Consider the following 22,014-nt stretch of genomic DNA (forward strand, 5'->3'; position numbering starts at 1 on the left):
TTCGACCTTGAGCAAGCCTTTATTGGAGTCGTATTGGTGACACATGGCAGCTTGTGAATGCCTCCTTAATACTAACATGACTTAATCATATTAGCGATAATTTTTGACCTATACAAAAGCATGAATCAATTTCTTTTGAGATGGAACAAAATATGCACGTGGTGATTTCAACTAACTATTCTTTGATACCTAGTAAAAAATGGCATGCAGAATGCGATACCTTGAGGTGGGAAAACGGTTTTGGTTGCAATTAAGAAACTCAAAACGCTATATCAGTCAGAAAAATAGTTCTATATCTATGTTAATTAATGGGAGATCTTGAGGTAATTAGCAATTTCAAACACGTTTTATTCCAAAATAAATATATATAATATGATCAAAAGCCAAAAGTCGTGCATGCATGGCGCTGTTCAAATTTTTATTGGTCATGTGATTATGTTCCAGTCCTCCGAATTAAGAATCGAAGATTCCAAAAACGTGGTGGATTGCTAGTTTCTCAAATTTGGTGTATTATTAAACTACAATAAAAGATATAGTCAAAGATTATTTCTCAATCATTTTAGCCAATTTTATGCGTGGAATCTGGTGTCTAGGTGAGGAAGTTTCTCCTCCACTTTTCTCAATCATTTTAGTCAATTTTAAGCGTGGAATCTGGTCTCTAGATGAGGAAATTTTCATTCAATTTATTTCCCACCTAATACACAAATTTTGTCACGAGGCGCTGACTAGGATTCAGCTAAGACTAGCGAATCAATAGCCAAAGGAAAATCGCTTAGTTTTGAGTTCTTTAACAGCAATTTAACTTATAGCCTAACACATTTTTTATTTTATTTTTTTTGTCAAAAGTGCTTTTGGCCAAAAAGTGAAGTGTTTGGCCAAGCTTTTAGAAGGGAAAGAATGCTTTTGAGGAGAAACAGAAGCAGTTTTTGAGAAGCAAAAAAATGTAGCTTCTCTCTAGAAGCACTTTTCTAATAAGCACTTTGGAGAAAAATACACTAAGAACCAGTTTTCAAAAGTTTAGTCAAACACTAATTACTGTTCAAAATTGCTTTTCAAATTAATTAGTCAAACACAAACCGATTCTCACCAAAAGTACTTTTTTGAAAAACACTTTTGAAAAAATCACTTCTCAAAATAAGCAGATTTTAAAAGTTTGGCCAAACATGCTATTAGTAGTGTAACGGTAGCTTTTTAAAGGGTCGGGGTCCAAATCCCAAAAATTACAAATCATCATCAACCTTAAGCTTATATTCTATGGTGTTGGGTTTAGAGACAAGTTATGCAACAATTAGTAATGTAATAATTATAATGTGGGGATTAGTGCAATACTGAGATTATCAATGCAAGAATTATTACATGTCAAATATTTGTGTATGATATATTACAAATTCATATACAATATTGTTTACAATAATGAGTGTCAGTTTTGTCATTTAGTATTCTCTATCTATCTATTTCTAATACCTGTACCTATTCAACTTAAGATAATACATAACTTCCTAGAACTTATGCCTGATATTATTATTATGAGGGGGAAAAAAATAGCAACCAAAACATCGTATTAACAATGCTGAATTTTATATTGTTGAAATTATCTTCTTACTACAGCAACCAAACAACAGTGTCCAAAACCTGTTACCGAAGCCTGATCAGGGCTCAGTCTGCTGATGAAACAAAGATGAAATCCCCACACATCTCGTGTTAATCCTATAGACAAATTTAGGTGTACTAGGATGTCGATATCCACATTCTATAAAACAGATCATCTGGAGACTGCTTATCTTATTAGCCAGATCAAAACTGAATCTTCTGATAAGATAAAGATGAACAACCAAACGTATCTCTTTAGTTTTCCGCTTCAAACTAGCATACAAGAAACTAAGCTACTTGGCATGATAATAAGAGAGCACAACATCTGATGCAATGTGCTCTCCACACATTTCTACTAGCAAATTGATATGCAACTGAGAGGTACTAACAAGTATCAAAAACTACTACTATGCCTCAAACCTAAAAAGAATATTGAAGCTAGTCCCAGATATTCTAAGTACATAAATCTTGGAACAGTTCTTGCAAACATCAAGAATGAAATAAATTGCAAACTCTGATGCCACTCCAAGAAAATTTGGCACATTACACGCTTCTATCGTTTCTGTAATTGTACGCGCCATTGCAGAGTTCTCTTTACACTTGGAGTATATCTTCTTAAAGATCAGTCCAGGTCACCTCGATCAAGCATGTCAGCCAAAGTCATCCTTCTTGGGATGGAACTTTGGTGGCAAACTTAAAAACATTGCATCCTCAATCTGAATAGGCAGATGGGTGGCAACAATGACGATACCACCCTTTCTTCTGTGCTCTGCAATAATATACTCGAGCAGTTTCACACCTTCGTCATCCAATGCTACTGAAGGTTCATCAAGCAACCAAATAGGCCGATCAATCGCCAACAATCTGGCCAGCTGTACCCTTTTCCTTTGAACCATAGAAAGCATTTGTGCTTTATCGTTACTAATCTTCCAAGCCCCAAGACTCCAAAGCTAGCAAAGACCTTCCTTGCTTGCCTTCAAGAACTTCAAACCATTGAACATTGTCAAGGGCTGTGAACTTCTCTTTGATAGCGTCCTTAAGAGGGAGCCAGTTGAGCTGAAGTTTGTACTGTTGAAAAACACCTGAATCAGTGATATCATGACCATTCCAGAGTATCTCACCAGCTGATGGTTTGGAGAAACCAGCTAACATGCGCAAGAATGTCGATACCAGAGCCATTAGTACAAGTGCACCACCCTCATGGAGGGAAAAACGCAGTATTTGTTGAGCATTTCTCAAGCAAGACACATTGTTCAGCAGAAGTCGAGGAAATTGCCAAGTGAATGAAGGACAAAGATCAGTACTGGATGTATAACTTCCTTGATTGAGCATCCACAGAGAATAAAAAGAAACAAAAGGCTGCTGAAGCTCTTTCGAATCTTGCAGGAGCTCAGAAGAAATTGCGTAACAAATTCTGTGTTTCTGAAAATTAAAAGCAACAGTAGAAAATTTCTAAGTTTCAGCAACTCTGGAAATGTAACCAGTCAGTTCAAAACAGAAGCAGATTATGCTAAATCAAAGTTCATTTGTTAATGCAAAAGCATTATGAACATTTAGCTACACAGGCAAATATAAATTAGTATTAGTGTATGAACTCCACGAATTAATAGAATTCCCATCGAAAGGACATCATCTGGAACTTGAAATCAGACAAGAAAGCAGCAGAATCAAATCAACTAATGTGTTGAGGGTTATTTACGTCAAATCAACTATTGTGTTTTACCACAGTTTGAGGAAACAAAACAGAAAAGAGAAACTGAAGATGGAAGAGGAATGGCATCCAGGATTTTTCTCATTTTTGCTACTTGCAACACTCTCGAATGCTACTAAGTCACGGAATTTGCATTTGATAAATTAATTTCCCTCATATGGAATTTCTTGTCACAGAAGCACATTTAGAGAAACCGAAAAAGCTTTGCTCCACATCCTCCTCGTAGCTCCCCATCCCTCCGAACAACCAAATAATATAAAAAGTTATTTTATTAGCAAAGGCAATCCACATTGTTCTAATTTTCCACTTTAATCAGAATGACTATCAAGAATTGCTATCTGTTCTTAGCTGTCGCTAAGACGCTAACCACTACGCATCACTATAAACAAGGTAATGAATGAAAGGCCTCTAATCATATTTTTCTTATCAAATTACAAGCAAAGAGGTGGAGTCCTACAGATCCCGCACAAAGTAAAACAACGCTAACCAACTTGTAGCTTAACAGACGTACACACTAACATGGCTTCTCAAGAAAGGCTATAAGTTGAATGGAACACAATTCTTATAAGCGAATTAAATTCCAGAAGAATTCATTCTTAGAAGCATTAGATGAAAGATTCCCAGAGAAAAGAAAAAAAAAAAAGAGCAATCATACTATCTATACCAAGCTAAGTTCACCTTGCTGTTTGATGGTCTTTCTCGAAGATAACCTCGAAACTAAGAGATAATAAACCTTAAGAAACCTAAGATCGACTGCATCTTTAATTTCTGTTCCTTCTAATTGTCCCCCTTCAAGTTTCCTAATCAGTAAGGACGTGTTCTCCTAGGCACAACTGATGGAGCTAGTTTGGAGAGAGGGGATTCAATTGCATTCGCTGAAAAATAATATTATGCAAATAGGGTAAAAAATAGTTCTTTTTGCTAATATAAGTTGTTGAATCCCCTTGACATGCGGGGAAACTCTAGTATAGTAAAGTGATTTAAAAATTGCTTTTGATTAAAGGTTCAAATCCGAGGTGTGACATTTTTGAATACCCTTTGTATAAAATCCTGATTCTGCTACTTCTGGACATGGGGTACATTGGCACCTTGGTGCAGTGTCAAATGAGAACCTGAATTGAGTGGAATGGACACAAGGGATTCAAATAGTCGATCTCAACTAATTTGAAATTAAGACATACTCGATTGATTGATGTCAATTCTCCTAATCACTTCTTAGGTTCTCATGATAATTATTAGCAAATATAAACTAAAACCAACACCTGAAATATTTAAGCATGCAATTCCATGACAATCATTCAGCACAATTCTTAATTCCACTCCATTTCCAGTAGCTCCAACTTTTTGGCCAATATTCACAGCTTCAGCATTTCATACAACAAGTTATGACCTTTCTAAATAAAATAGAAAAAAAGATAGAAATGGAGAGAAGAAAGTCATAGTACATTTCTAACAGCAAGAAATGGACTCACCGCCGTCCGTCGTCGTCCACGCCTGCCGTCAAGCTGGAGGAGATTTCGGTCGACTTGATTTGGGCTTTGATGCTGAGATTAGAATAACGGATTATTATGGGCTGAGCCCAAGTATGGGCTTATAACATATTTGACAATTCAGCCAAAAATTCTCTTCGGAGGCAAAGCAAAAGTCGCGAGACATTGAAACATCGGTCCTGTCGTGGTCTTGTAGTAGAAGAGGGTGAATTCATAGAATCAGTTAGTTCCAATAGTTCTTAACTTTCACTAAAGATTCTTATATACATTTTTGTATAGATATGAAAAAAGAAAAAAAAATCATTTTTTAATATAAATATATTATACACTAAATATATATAATCTATATATTTGCTGGCTACTTTTTTACGTAGACAGCTATTTAAGTTCCTATAAGTTTTTCAAAAAAAAAAAAAGAACATAAGTTATTTGAAACAAAAATTTATTGCTTTTATTATGTCATTATACAAGGAACTAATAAAATTATTGTTACTATTATATTTTAATATCACTACAGAAAGAAATAACAAAATTATTTAATTAATTAAAATGGTCAAATGATAATAGAAAAAAAGATAATGAAATTATAAAAATTAATTGAAATTACAATTATATCTAACACCAATGTACTTTTGATGCAATATTTCGTATTGAAGGTAAGCGCACAGTTAGTCATTAATTAGAGTTGTATTTATTCTTAAGCCACTATTTAAAATGTATTTACTTTTTAGCGAGTGTTTTAATAAACTTTTACCTTCCCTGACGAAAATACTCTTGTGCTAGACATGGTGTCTTTAAATTCATGAGTGCAGTGTAAATATTAAGGACAAAGTGTCCTGAATTAGCACCTTCTGTTTTAAACTTTAGGACATCATGTCCTTAACTTCATATGTGGAGTGTAAATGTTAAGGACATGGTTTCCTTAACTTCATGAGTGTTGTGTAAATATTAAAGACACGATGTCCTTAACTTCATGAGTGATGTGTAAATATTAAGGATAAAGTGTCATATATTTGCACCTTTTGTTGTTAAACTTTAGGGCATCATGTCTTTAACTTCATATGTGCAGTGTAAATGTTAAGGATATAGTATCCTTGACTTCATGTGTGTTGTGTAAATATTAAGGACATGGCGTTCTGTACTTGCACCTTCTTTTATTAAACTTTAGGACATCATGTCCTTAACTTCATGAGTGTTGTGTAAGCACTCATGAAGAAAGGATAAAACCGTCTTTTCGTATTAATTTTAATAGAGTAGTAGTTATTTTTGCTCAGCATTAAAAATGTTGGATAAGAACTAAATACCACATTAAAAAGTGGCTACCCCACGCTATTTTTACTCGCTTCTCAACGATTAATTTGACTAATTTTTGAAGTTTGTAATTTTTCTCATGTTAATACGATGAAAAGTATATTTTAAAATATTGATCGAAGTTCACATAATTTGATTCCTAAGAAGCAAAATATGAAAACTAATTTGGGATGGCGGGAATACTACCTTAATTTTTCTTTTATAGTTTTTGTTTTTAATACTTGTAATTTCTGTAACTGATTTTGCTCTTTTGTATATATGCTTATGTGATGACCCAAAATGTCATCCTTAAATTTAATAAGTAATTCTGTGTTCTAAGATCTCGAAAAGTACCATCTATCCTTCCTCGACTTGCGTGCGCAGTCCGTAAATTTTTTGGAAAGTTTTCATGTGAAATAGAGCTTTAAAATTCAAGTGAGTTGACTTTGGTCAACATTTTTAGCAAACGGACCCGGATCAGTATTTTGACAGTTCCGGTAGCTCCGTATCGTGATTTGGGACTTAGGCGTATGCCCGAAATTTAATTTAGAGGTCACTAGCTTAAGTTATGACCATTTAACAGAACTAGCAATTTAAAGGCTAAAGATTTTCAAGTTTAACCACGGGGTTGACTTTTTGATATCGGGGTCGGAATCTGATTCGGAAAATTAGAATAGCTCTGTTATGTCATTTATGACTTGTGTGCCAAATTTAAAGTCATTCCGGATTCATTTAACATATTTTGGCACATTATAAATTGAAAAGTTTGGAAACTCAATTTATATGATGTGATATGAGACCCCGAGTAAGTCCGTATAATGTTTTAGAACTTGTTGGTATATTTGATTGAGATCCCGAGGGCCTCGGGTGAATTTCGGGTGGTCAACGGAATTTAATTTTGGCATTTCAAGAACGTTCGACGTCGTTTCTTCAAGAATAAATGCTATCCCATTAAACAAATGAATTTCAAATTCAGTTTTGATGGAATCATTAGATCCGTATTGAAATTTTGGAGTCATAGCAAAAAGAATCATCGAATTCGGACATCGTATGAGAGAGTAGTGCCCATTTTCGTGTTGGAAAAAATTTTTCGTAGCCGCCAGCGCCCAGGGTAGCGTGGGGCGCTAGCCCTGGCGCTGGGAATTTTTGGTGTTCTGGAAAGTGAGCCACAGGCAGCGCCCCACGCTACCTGTGGCGCTCGAAAACGCCAGAAACCCCATAAAACGGGAAGTTTAGCTATTTTACTCATTTTTTGAGTTTGGGGAGCTCGATTTTTGGGCGAGTTTCACAGGGAAAAATTGAGGTAAGTATTTTTTATCCTATATTGATTATATTTCATGATTCCATATTCATTTACATCATGAATCCATGAATTTATGGAAGAAAAATCATATTTTTATAAAACCTTCCAAAAATATAAAACGAAGATTCGAAGGTCAATCCGATGTCAGAATTTTGATAATTTTGTATGGTTGGACTCGTCTCGGAATGGGTGTTCAAATTTCGTATGTTTTTCCGAGATTTGAGATGTGGGCTCCACTGTCAATTTTTAAAGTGAATTTCGAATTTTTATCCGGAAAATTAGTAAATTTATATGGAATTAATTCCTACGATTTGTATTGAGTATATCGAATTATTTGTGAATAGATTTGAAGCTTTTGGAGATAAATTTAAAAGGAAAAGTTGTGGTCGAGTAATTTATTGGAATTTGCATAGCGAGGTAAGTGTCGTGGTTAATCTTGACTTGAGGAAATAGAACCCTTAAATTATTTGTTATGTGAAATGCATGTGAACGACACATAGGCGAGGTGACGAGTGTCTATACGTCGTCAAATTAATTATTTGGATAATTATTTGAAAATCATAAATTATTCTAAGACACGAATTAATTATTATAATAATTATTTCTTTCCTATTCCTTGACAAATATTAATTCTTGAATTCCTGCAATAATTGTTACATGCTATTTGATTTATGTGTATTAATTGCTACTTGACATTTAGCATATTAAATATTAAACTATCTATTTTCTCTCCGATTTTCATCATAAATTGCTAATTGTCATTGCTTGTTTTATAATTAAATCATAACTATTGAATGCTTGTTGTTTTAAAATTTTATATTAATTGTTGCATTTATTGGGGCAATTTATTCTATAAGAATTGATAAATAAATATATTGGAGGAGCGGGTTGCGCGCCGCAACAGAGTTGATTGAAATGAATATATTGGAGGATCGGGTTGCACGCCGCAACAGACTTGTTTAAAAGTCCATATTGGAGGATCGGGTTGCACGTCGCAACAGACTTGTTTAAAAGTTAATATTGGAGGATCGGGTTGCACGCCGCAACAGACTTGTTAAAAAGTTAATATTGGAGGATCGGGTTGCACGCCGCAATAGACTTATTGAAAAGTCAATATTGGGGGATCGGATTGCACACCGCAACAGACTTGTTTAAAAGTCTATATATATACTTGATTGAAATAAATATATGACATACTTGATTAAAAGGAAAATATTGGGAGAGCGAGTTGCACGCTGCAACAGAATTAAATGTGAATATATTGTGAGAGCGGGTTGCACGCTGTAACAGAATTTATGGAAATAATAATTGATTATAACTGCTGAGTTGGCTTCAACCATTATAAATGAGTTACCTGATTTATTTATATTATTGATATTGTTACTAATATTGCGTACAGGTTCATGTAAGTGAACCGCCTTAGCCTCGTCACTACTTCGTCGAGGTTAGGCTCAGCACTTACCTGTACATGGGGTCGGTTGTACTGATACTACACTCTGCACTTCTTGTGCAGATTTCGGAGTTGGTCCCAACGACGTACCATAGACTTGCTCGCGATTTCAGCTACTCAGAGGAGACTTGAGGTATAACTGCACGACGTTCGCAGTTCTGAAGTCCCCGTCTACTGTACCTTAGCTGTGTGTTTATTTTCAGACAGTTTTATTTTATTCAGACCTTTATTTTTAATTATTTTAGAAGCTCGTGCACTTGTGACACCAATTCTGGAATGGTATTTAGACGCTGTTATTTTTATGGATTATTCACTATATTTCAGACCTTACTTCCGCATTTGTTTCTTTATTATTAATAAATTTAAAAATTATTTTAAAATGGCTAATATTGTTTTAACGTTGGCTTGCCTACCAAGTGAAATGTTAGGCGCCATCATGGTCCGAAGGTGGGAATTTCGGATCGTGACAGCTTATTACGCTTTCTCTAACTTTATTAAATCAACATTATTTATACACCTAAGATTGTGGTCTAGTGATAAACCTGATGGAAGGTAGCAGGTACCACGCTTATCCCAACCAATAAAAGTTCTAACATTATTTATTTCATTTCATTTTTTTAAATTCGGACCATTATTGATTTTGGTTAATGTGGTAGCTAGTGTAAACTTGTGTATGTTCCTGCTTTTTGCTCTGTATTCGCAAGTTCAAGCCATCAATCCCAAGAGGACAAGAAATAGTAAAATTGAAAGGACATATCGGGTTCCGTGAACTCTTTTTCAGCTTATTCGTTTAACAATAACATGATTGTTATTATATCTTTGTTTCATGGCCTTGATTGACAAGTTTTATGGATCAACTGATCCTTCCATGTTCCATAGACGTCAAAGCAAAAGGTTTCTGTAACTTGTAATGTTAAGGGACTATTTCAAGTGGCAAAGGTTGAGTGAATTGTGACTTAGGTCACAGGTTCGAACCTTATGCCAATTGTCATGCAAACTAAACTTAGTATTTAAGTGGAGAAGGGTAGAGTGATGGATACATTATCCCCGAGTTTCGAAAGCTGTAGTTGATCCTATAAGGGTGGCTCCAGACGGATTTTTCGGTCATAGAAAATTGTTTAACTTGTTATAGACATTCGTCTGGTCAATTTGGTATTTCTTTTGTCAATGAAAGATCAAATGGTGTTGTATTTTTCATGTTTGTACCTGGGATAAAGCAGTTAAGAATTGTGGTTTTGGGACCAAATCAATGAGAGCAAGAGAACAGGCAGTAGTATATTGTATCTTACAACATTTTCCGTTGTAAGGTTAAAATCATTTTTTCATCTTTAGCTTAGTAGTCCCAATTTCTTGTGCTTTGTCATCTTTCAATGGTTCCATTATGTGTGCGGAAATGAGCTTCTTGATTCAAAAGATTTCTTAAGATAAATATACAAGGTTTGAACCAAAGCTATTGGTTTAGTCATATTCTGCATTCTAGCTCTGTCCTGCATCGACCCAATGAGTTTTCGTTGAACGACAAAACAAAAATATGGAACGTTAACAAAAAACGAAGGAGAGGACTAATTCAAATCAGAAATGTCAGCTATGCGCAAGTGATGAAGTAAGATATTAGCATACTTGCTATAGTGTCAGCCTTTTGTACTCTTAATCTCTTATTGTGAGCTACTAACATGCATGACGACATGAAAATTCTTTTCTTCCGCACATAATTAAGGATATAAACGAACGAACTAATCCAATTTCGTTTGAGTTCTTTAGCTTAGCAAACCAGAAAAATTGGAACGATAACAAAAACCAATACAAGACATGCAGTAGGAATACTTAAAAAGTAATAATATTCTGTTACAATTGCTAATTTCCTTAAACTAACACTAAGATAGTAGATTTTACTGGAGCAGCTTAGCTTCCTAGCTATATTCAATGTTTATCCTGCTTCAAGCTCTGGATGTCATTGTCACAACTCACAAGTGTTGGCGAGCTACGAACAAGGAACGTGATAAACTGAAGCTCAGGATCGAAACCTGAGATTTTCGTTAATTTGGCCAGATGAAGATTTCTAAGGGGAAAATCTGTGCAATCCAGGAGTTTTAGATAATCAGAGACTTGTTCTTGGTTTAGCTTGATTGTAGAAGCCTACACGAAGATGAGCAGAAACTTAATAAGTGCTTATTCGTTTCCCAAAAAGAATTATCATAAATTAGATAGAATGTTACAATTTACCTCAATACAAAGTTGTTGCAAATTCGGAGCACTTCTCAGCAAGCAGACAACAACAGATTTTTAAAACTTTTGAGTTTAAGAATCTTTAGAGAGTATGGTGATCTCGATATCTTTATCGGAACTGGAGGTTCAGCTAGGAGCTGAAAGAATGATGTGTGAAATAAATAAATAAAAGAAACCAGTTTCAAGAATTATAGGAACACTTCATGTTAGTTCTGAAGGCAAAATACAAACTTGATTATAGGACTATAAAATATAAAGGCACGCACAAGTACTAACCTGCAGACACTTTCCATCAAGAAAAAGTAATTTGAGATTAGGCAAACTACCCACAAACATAGCAAAATGGGAGACATGATTGCCTCTTACAACTCTCTCCAGATAAATAGAAACTTCAGACAAGTTAGGAGCCTTCTCTAAGGAGATTGATTTTAACTTATCATCAGCCTCGATGGACAACCTCTTAAGATTAGTACCGCTGATATTAAAATGATGAATACCAGATCAACGACGCAAGCTTAGCCTTTCAAGAAGAGGGCAGCTGGAAAGAAAGCTTTCAAAACAGTTGTTGGCAAAGTCAACCCGAGTAAGTATTAATTGGTAGAGATTTAGAAAGCCTTTAAACTCTAGCGGAGGCGAAAGAACAAAATTCTGGAGCTTCAAAAATGTCAATTGGTCATCATATACAATCCGGCCAATTGGTCATCATAAACAAGATTTGAGTCAAACTTAATACCATTATCTTCTGAGCTAGAATCATCAGGAGCAACAGAGGCAGAATCATGAGAGTTGTTATTAACAGCATCACTAGGAATATGACCTTGAGAGTCTGAGGGAAATTGCCTTGAAAGTTGTACAACAGCTCTGGCAGCTAGGCTTGCATGTTCCGCAAACTCAGCCGATGCTAATGCAGCAGAGGTAGCATCCTTAAATTTCATGTTCCAATTCTGCCTGCCAACAGAAAAATTACCATTAACATCTCCAGGAAATGATTGCCCATGTTTCAACCTTTCATCCTTGAAACCTAAGTGGCATGAACCACCATCATCAACACAATATTGCCTTGAAAGTTCTACAACAGCTCTGGCAGCTAGGCTTGCATGTTCTACAAACTCAGCCGCTGCTTGAGCAGCAGAGGTAGCATCCTTAAATTTCATGTTCCAATTCTGCCTGCCAACAGAAAAATTACCATTACCATCTCCAGGAAATGATTGCCCATGTTCCAACCTTTCATCCTTGAAACCTAAGTGGCATGAACCACCATCATCAACACAATATTGCCTTGAAAGTTCTACAACAGCTCTGGCAGCTAGGCTTGCATGTTCTGCAAACTCAGCCGCTGCTTGAGCAACAGAGGTAGCATCCTTAAATTTCATGTTACAAATCTGCCTACCAATAGAAAAATTACCATCTCCAGGAAATGATTGCCCATGTTCTAACCTTTCATCCTTGAAACCTAAGTGGCATGAACCACCATCATCAACACAATATCGCCTTGAAAGTTCTACAACAGCTCTGGCAGTTATGCATGCATATTCTGCAAACTCAGCCCCAGCTTGAGCAGCAGAGGTAGCATCCTTAAATTTCATGTTCCAATTCTGCCTGCCAATAGAAAAATTACCATCACCAAGAAATGATTGCCCATATTCCAACCTTTCATCCTTGAAACCTAAGTGGCATGAACCACCATCATCAACACAATATTGCCTTGAAAGTTCTACAACAGCTCTGGCAGCTAGGCATGCATGTTCTGCAAACTCAGCCGCTGCTTGAGCAACAGAGGTAGCATCATTAAATTTCATGTTCCAATTCTGCGTGCCAACAGAAAAATTACCATCTCCAGGAAATGATTGTCCATGTTCCAACCTTTCATCCTTGAAACCTAAGTGGCATGAACCACCATCATCAACACAATATTGCCTTGAAAATTCTACAACACCTCTGGCAGCTAGGCTTGCATGTTCTGCAAACTCAACCGCTGCTTGAGCAGCAGAGGTAGCATCCTTAAATTTCATGTTCCAATTCTACCTGCCAACAAAATAATTTCCATTACCATCTCCAGGAAATGATTGCCCATGTTCCAACCTTTCATCCTTGAAACCTAAGTGGCATGAACCACCATCATCAACACAATATTGCCTTGAAAGTTCTACAACAGCTCTAATAGTTATGCTTGCATATTCTGCAAACTCAGCCCCAGCTTGAGCAGCAGAGGTAGCATCCTTAAATTTCATGTTCCAATTCTGCCTGCCAACAGAAATATTACCATTACCATCTCTAGGAAATGATTGCCCATGTTCCAACCTTTCATCCTTGAAACCTAAGTGGCATGAACCACCATCATCAACACAATATTGCCTTGAAAGTTCTACAACAGCTCTGGTAGCTAGGCTTGCATGTTCTGCAAACTCAGCCACTGCTTGAGCAACAGAGGTAGCATCCGTAAATTTCATGTTCCAATTCTGCCTGCCTACAAAACAATTACCATTACCATCTCCAGGAAATGATTGCCCATGTTCCAATCTTTTATCCTTGAAACCTAAGTGGCATGAACCACCATCATCAATACAATATTGCCTTGAAAGTTCTACAACAGCTCTGGCAGCTATGCTTGCATATTCTGCAAACTCAGCCCCAGCTTGAGCAGCAGAGGTAGCATCCTTAAATTTCATGTTCCAATTCTGCCTGCCAAAAGAAAAATTACCATCTCCAGAAAATGATTGCTCATGTTCCAACCTTTCATCCTTGAAACCTAAGTGGCATGAACCACCAACATCAACACAATATTGCCTTGAAAGTTCTACAACAGCTCTCCCAACTAGGCTTGCATGTTCTGCAAACTCAGCCACTGCTTGAGCAACAGAGGTAGCATCCTTAAATTTCATATTCCAATTCTACCTACCAACAGAAACATTACCATCTCCTGGAAATGATTTCCCATGTTCCAACCTTTCATCCATGAAACCTAAGTGGCATGAACCACCATCATCAACACAATATTGCCTTGAAAGTTCTATAACAGCTCTGGCAGCTAGGCTTGCATATTTTGCAAACTCAGCCGCTGCTTGAGCAACAGAGGTAGCATCCTTAAATTTCCTGTTCCAATTCTGCCTGCCAACAGAAAAATTACCATCTCCAGGAAATGATTGCCCATGTTCCAACCTTTCATCCTTGAAACCTCAGTGGCATTAACCACCATCATCAACACAATATTGCCTTGAAAGTTCTACAACAGCTCTGGCAGCTAGGCTTGCATATTCTGCAAACTCAGCCCCTGCTTGAGCAGCAGAGGTAGCATCCTTAAATTTCATGTTCCAATTCCGCCTGCCAATAGAAAAATTACCATCTTCAGGAAATGATTGCCCATATTCCAACCTTTCATCCTTGAAACCCAAGAGGCATGAACCACCATCATCAACACAATATTGCATTTAAAGTTCTACAACAGCTCTAGCAGCTAGGCTTGCATGTTCTGCAAACTCAGCCGCTACTTGAGCAACAGAGGTAGCATCCTTAAATTTCATTTCCAATTCTGCCTGCCAACAGAAAAATTACCATCTCCAGGAAATGATTGCCCATGTTCCAACCTTTCATCCTTGAAACCTTAGTGGCATGAACTACCATCATCAACACAATATTGCCTTGAAAGTTCTATAACAGCTCTGGCAGCTAGGCTTGCATGTTCTGCAAACTTAGTCCCTGCTTGAGCAGCAGAGGTAGCATCCTTAAATTTCATGTTCCAATTCTGCCTGCCAACAGAAAAATTACCATCTCCAGGAAATGATTGCCCATGTTCCAACCTTTAATCCTTGAAACCTAGGTGGCATGAACCACCATCATCAACACAATATTGCCTTGAAAGTTATACAACAGCTCTGGCAGATAGACTTGCATGTTCTGCAAACTCAGCCGCGGCTTGAGCAGCAGAGGTAGCATCCTTAAATTTAATGTTCCAATTCTGCCTGCAAACAAAAGAATTACCATTACGATCTCTAGGAAATGATTGCCCATGATCCAACCTTTCATCCTTGAAACCTAAGTGGCATGAACCACCATCATCAACACAATATTGCATTGAAAGTTCTACAATATCTCTGGCAGCTAGGCTTGCATATTCTGCAAACTTAACCGCTTCTTGAGCAGTAGAGGTAGCATCCTTAAATTTCATGTTCCAATTCTGCTTGCCAACAAAAAAATTACCATCTCCGGGAAATGATTGCCCATGTTCCAACCTTTCATCCTTGAAACCTAAGTGGCATGAACCACCATCATCAACACAATATTGCCTTGAAACTTCTACAACAACTCTGGCAGCTAGGCTTGCATGTTCTGCAAACTCAGTCCCTGCTTGAGCAGCAGAGGTAGCATCCTTAAATTTCATGTTCCAATTCTGCCTACCAATAGAAAAATTACCATCTCCAGGAAATGATTGCCCATGTTCCAACCATTCATCTTTGAAACCTAGGTGGCATGAACCACCATCATCAACACAATATTGTCTTGAAAGTTCTACAACAGCTCTGGCAGCTAGGCTTGCATGTTCTGCAAACTCAGCCGCTGCTTGAGCAGCAGAGGTAGCATCCTTAAATTTCATGTTCCAATTCTGCCTGCTAACAAAAGAATTACCATTACCATCTCAAGGAAATGATTGCCCATGTTCCAACCTTTCATCCTTGAAACCTAAGTGTCATGAACCACCATCATCAACACAATATTGCCTTGAATGTTCTACAACAGCTCTGGCAGCTAGGCTTACAAGCTCTGCAAACTCAGTCGTTGCTTGAGTAGCAGAGGTAGCATCCTTAAATTTTATGTTCCAATTCTACCTACCAAAAGAAAAATTACCATTACCATCTCCAAGAAATGATTGTCCATGTTTCAACCTTTCATCCTTGAAACCTTAGTGGCATGAACCACTATCATCAACACAATATTGCCTTGAAAGTTCTACAACAGCTCTGGCAGCTAGGCTTATATGTTCTGCAAACTCAGCCGCTGCTTGAGCAGCAAAGGTAGCATCCTTAAAAATCATGTTCCAATTCTGCCTCCCAATAGAAAAATAACCATTACCAATTCCATGAAATGATTGCCCATGTTCCAACCTTTCTTCCTTGAAACCTAAGTTGCATGAACCACCATCATCAACACAATATTGCATTGAAAGTTCTACAACAGCTTTCACAGCTAGGCTTGCATGTTCTGCAAACTCAGCCACTGCTTGAGCAGCAGAGGTAGAATCCTAAAATTTCATATTCCAATTCGGCCTGCCATCAGAAAAATTACCATCTCCCGGAAATGATTTCCCATGTTCAAACCTTTCATCCTTGAAACCTAAGTGGCATGAACCACCATCATCAACACAATATTGCCTTGAAAGTTCTACAACAGCTCTGGCAGCTAGGCTTGCATGTTCTGCAAACACAGCCGCTGCTTAAGCAGCAGAGGTAGCATCCTTAAATTTCATGTTCCAATTCTGCTTGCCAACAGATAAATTACCATTACCATCTCCAGGAAATGATTGCCCATGTTCCAACCTTTCATCCATGATACCTAAGTGGCATGAACCACCATCATCAACACAATATTGCCTTGAAAGTTCTACAACAGCTCTGGCAGCTAGGCTTGCATATTCTGCAAACTCAGCCGCTACTTTAGCAGCAGAGGTAGCATACTTAAATTTGATGTTCCAATTCTGCCTGCCAACAGAAAAATTACCATTACCATCTCCACGAAATAATTGCCCATGTTCTAACCTTTCATCCTTGAAACATAAGTGACATGAACCACCATCATTAACACAATATTGCCTTGAAAGTTCTACAACAGCTCTGGCAGCTAGGCTTGCATTTTTTCAAACTTAGCCCCTGCTTGAGCAGCAGAGGTAGCATCCATAAATTTCATTTTCCGATTCTGCCTGCTAGCAGAAAAATTACCATATCCAGGAAATGATTTCTCATGTTCCAAACTTTCATCCTTGAGCCTAAGTGGCATGAACCACCATCATCAACACAATATTTCCTTGAAAGTTCTACAACAACTGTGGCAGCTAGGCTTGCATGTTCTGCAAACTCAGCCGCTGCTTGAGCAGCAGAGGTAGCATCCTTAAATTTTATGTTCCAATTCTGCCGGCCAACAGAATAATTACCATTACCATCTCCAGGAAATGATTGCCCATGTTCGAACCTTTCATCCTTGAAACCTAATTGGCATGAACCACCATTATCAACGCAATATTGCCTTGAAAGTTCTACAACAGCTCTGGCAGCTAGGCTTGCATATTCTGCAAACTCAGTCGCTGCTTGAGCAGCAGAGGTAGCATCCTTAAATTTCATATTCCAATTCTACCTACCAACAGAAAAATTACCATTAACATCTCCAGGAAATGATTGCCCATGTTCCAACCTTTCATCCTAGAAACCTAAGTGGCATGAACCACCATCATCTACACAATATTGCCTTGAGTGTTCTACAACAGCTCTTGCAGCTAGGCTTGCATGTTCCGCAAAGTCAAACGCTGCTTCAACAGCAGAGGTAGCATCCTTAAATTTCATGTTCCAATTATTCCTTCCAACAGAAAAATTACCATTACCATCTCGAGGAAATGATTGTTCATGTTCCAACCTTTCATCCTTGAAACCTAAGTGGCATGAACCACCATCATCAACAAAATACTGCCGTGAGAGTTCTACAACAGCCCTGGCAGCTAGGCTTGCATTTCTGCAAACTCAACCCCTGCTTGAGCACTAGAGGTAGCATCCTTAAATTTCATTTTTCAATTCGGCCTGCCAATAAAAAAATTACCATCTCCAGGAAATGATTTTCCATGTTCCAACTTTTCATCCTTGAAACCTAAATGGCATGAACCACCATCATCAACACAATATTGCCTTGAAAGTTTTACAACAGCTCTGGCAGCTAGGCTTGCATGTTCCGCAAACTCAGCCGTTGCTTGAGCAGCAGAGGTAGCATCCTTAATTTCATGTTCCAATTCTGCTTGCCAACAGAACAATTACCATTACCATCTCCAGGAAATGATTGCCCATGTTCCAACCTTTCATACTTGAAACCTAAGTGGTGTGAACCACCATCATCAAAACAATATTTCATTGAAAGTTCTACAATAGCTCTGGTAGCTAGGCTTGGATGTTCTGCAAACTCAGCTGCTGCTTGAGCAGCAGAGGTAGCATCCTTAAATTTGATGGTCCAATTTTGCCTGCCAATAAAAATATTACCATTACCATCTCCAGGAAATGATTGCCCATGTTCCAACCTTTCATCCTTGAAACCTAAGTGGCAAGAACCACCATCATCAACGCAATATTGCGCTAAAAGTTCTACAACAGCTCTGGCAGCTAGGCTTGCATATTCTGCAAACTCAGCCCCTGCTTAAGTAGCAGGGGTAGCATCCTTAAATTTCATGTTCCAATTCTGCCTGCCAACAGAAAAATTACCATTACCTTCTCCAGGAAATGATTGCCCATGTTCTAACCTTTCATCTTTGAAACCTAAGTGGCATGAACCACCATCATTAACACAATATTACCTTGAAAGCTCTACAACAGCTCTGGCAGGTAGGCTTGCATGTTCTGCAAACTCAGCCGCTGCTTGAGCAGCAGAGGTAGAATCCTTAAATTTCATGTTCCAATTCTTCCTGCCACTAGAAAAATTACCATTACCATCTCCAGGAAATGATTGCCCATGTTCCAACCTTTCATCCTTGAAACCTAAGTGGCATGAACCACCATCATCAACGCAATATTGCCTTGAAAGTTCTACTAAAGCTCAGCAGCTAGGCTTGCATGTTCTGCAAACCCAGCCGCTGCTTGAGCAACAGAGGTAGCATCCTTAAATTTCATGTTCCAATACTGTCTGCCAACAGAAAAATTACCATCTCCAGGAAATGATTACGCATGTTCCAACATTTCATCCTTGAAACCTAAGTGGCATGAACCACCATCATCTACATAATATTGCCTTAAAAGTTCTACAATAGCTCTGGCAGCTAGGCTTGCATGTTCTGCAAACTCTGCCGCTGCTTGAGCAGCAGAGGTAGAATCCTTAAATTTCATGTTCTAATTTTGCCTGCCAATAGAAAAATTACCATTACCATCTCCAGGAAATGATTGCCCATGTTCCAACCTTTCATCCTTGAAACCTAAGTGGCATGAACCACCATCATCAACACAATATTGCCTTGAAAGTTCTATAACAACTCTGGCAGCTAGTCTTGCATGTTCTGCAAACTCAGCCGCTGCTTGAGCAGCAGAGGTAGCATCTCTAAATTTCATGTTCCAATTCTGCCTGCCAATAGAAAAATTACCATTACCATCTCCAGGAAATGATTGCCCATGTTCCAACCTTTCATCCTTGAAACCTAAGTGGCATGAACCACCACCATCAACGCAATATTGGCTTGAAAGTTCTACGACTGCCCTGGCAGCTAGGCCTGCATATTCTGCAAACTCAGCCCCTGCTTGAGCAGCAGAGGTAGCATCCTTAAATTTCATGTTCCAAATCTGTCTGCCAATAGAAATATTACCATCTCTAGGAAATGATTGCCTATATTCCAACCTTTCATCCTTGAAACATAAGTGGCATGAACCACCATCATCAACACAATATTGCCTTGAAAGTTCTACAATGGTCCTGGCAGCTAGGCTTGCATTTTCTGCAAACTCAGCCGTTGCTTGAGCAGCAGAGGTAGCATCCTTAAATTTCATGTTCCAATTCTGCCTGCCAACAGAAAAATTAGCATTACCATCTCCAGGAAATGATTTCCCGTGTTCCAACCTTTTATCCTTGAAACCTAAGTGGCATGAACCACCATCATCAACGCAATATTGCCTTGAATGTTCTATAACTGCTCTGGCAGCTAGGCCTACATATTCTGCAAACTCAGCCCCTGCTTGAGAAGCAGAGGTAGCATTCTTAAATTTCATGTTCCAATTCTGCCTGCCAATAGAAAAATTACTATCTCCAGAAAATGATTGCCCATATTCCAACTTTTCATCCTTGAAACCTAAGTGGCATGAACCACCATCATCAACACAATATTACCTTGAAAGTTCTACAACAGCTCTGGTAGCTAGGCTTGCATTTCTACAAACGAGCCCCTGCTTGAGCGGTAGAGGTAGCATCCTTAAATATCATGTTCCAATTCTGCCTACCAATAGAAAAATTTCCATCTCCAGGAAATGATTGCCCATATTCCAACCTTTCATCCTTGAAACCTAAGTGGCATGAACCACCTACATCAACACAATACTGCCTTGAAAGTTCTACAACAGCTCTAGCAGCTAGGCTTGCATGTTCTGCAAACTCAGCCGCTGTTTGAGCAGCAGAGGTAGCATCCTTAAATTTCATGTTCCAATTCTGCCTGCCAACATAAAAATTACCATCTCCAGGAAATGATTGCCCATGTTCCAATCTTTCATCCTTGAAACCTAAGTGGCATGAACCACCATCATCAACACAATATTGCCTTGAAAGTTCTACAACAGCTCTGCCAGCTAGGCTGGCATATTCTGCAAACTCAGCCGCTGCTTGAGCAGCAGAGGTAGCATCCTTAAATTTCATGTTCCAATTCTGCCTGCTAACAGAAAAATTACCATTACCATCTCCAGGAAATGATTTCCCATGTTCCAACCTTTCATCCCTGAAACCTAAGTGGCATGAACCACCATCATCAACACAATATTTCCTTGAAAGTTCTACAAAAGCTCTAGAAGCTAGGCTTGCATGTTCTGCAAAGTCAGCCGCTGCTTGAGTAGTAGATGTAGCATCCTTAAATTTCATGTTCCAATTCTGCCTGCCAATAGAAAAATTACCATCTCTAGGAAATGATTGCCCATGTTCCAACCTTTTTTCCTTGAAACCTAAGTGGCATGAACCACCATCATCAACACAATATTGCCTTTAAAGTTCTATAACAGCTCTGGCAGCTAGGCTTGCATGTTCTGCAAACTCAGCCGCTGCTTGAGCAGCAGAGGTAGCATCCTTAAATTTCATGTTCCAATTCTGCCTGCCAATAGAAAAATTACCATTACCATCTCCAGGAAATGATTGCCCATGTTCCAACCTTTCATCCTTGAAACCTAAGTGGCATGAACCACCATCATCAACACAATATTGCCTTGAAAGTTCTACAACAGCTCTAGCAGCTAGGCTTGCATGTTCTGCAAACTCAGTCGCTACTTGAGCAGCAGAGGTAGCATCCTTAAATTTCATGTTCCAATTCTGCCTGCCAACATAAAAATTACCATCTCCAGGAAATGATTGCCCATGTTCCAATCTTTCATCCTTGAAACCTAAGTGGCATGAACCACCATCATCAACACAATATTGCCTTGAAAGTTCTACAACAGCTCTGCCAGCTAGGCTGGCATGTTCTGCAAACTCAGCCGCTGCTTGAGCAGCAGAGGTAGCATCCTTAAATTTCATGTTCCAATTCTGCCTGCCAAAAGAAAAATTACCATTACCATCTCCAGGAAATGATTTCCCATGTTCCAACATTTTATCCTTGAAACCTAAGTGGCATGAACCACCATCATCAACGCAATATTGCCTTGAAAGTTCTACAACTGCTCTGGCAGCTAGGTCTGCATATTCTGCAAACTCAGCCCCTGCTTGAGAAGCAGAGGTAGCATCCTTAAATTTCATGTTCCAATTCTGCCTGCCAATAGAAAAATTACTATCTCTAGAAAATGATTGCCCATATTCCAACCTTTCATCCTTGAAACCTAAGTGGCATGAACCACCATCATCAACACAATATTGCCTTGAAAGTTCTACAACAGTCCTGGCAGCTAGGCTTGCATATTCTGCAAACTCAGCCGTTGCTTGAGCAGCCGAGGTAGCATCCTTAAATTTCATGTTCCAATTCTGCCTGCCAACAGAAAAATTACCATTACCATCTCCAGGAAATGATTTCCCGTGTTCCAACCTTTTATCCTTGAAA

At 38.3% G+C, this 22,014-nt stretch overlaps 1 pseudogene; it reads right to left on the minus strand.

The window, feature by feature from the left end:
- Positions 1–1,769: 1,769 nt before the first annotated feature.
- LOC107780967 (ABC transporter I family member 1-like) lies at positions 1,770–4,736 on the minus strand (annotated as a pseudogene).
- Between the last annotated feature and the right edge of the window lie 17,278 nt (positions 4,737–22,014).

Source organism: Nicotiana tabacum, chromosome 4 (genome assembly GCF_000715075.1).
Source record: "Nicotiana tabacum cultivar K326 chromosome 4, ASM71507v2, whole genome shotgun sequence".
NCBI classification, from domain to species: Eukaryota; Viridiplantae; Streptophyta; class Magnoliopsida; order Solanales; family Solanaceae; genus Nicotiana; species Nicotiana tabacum.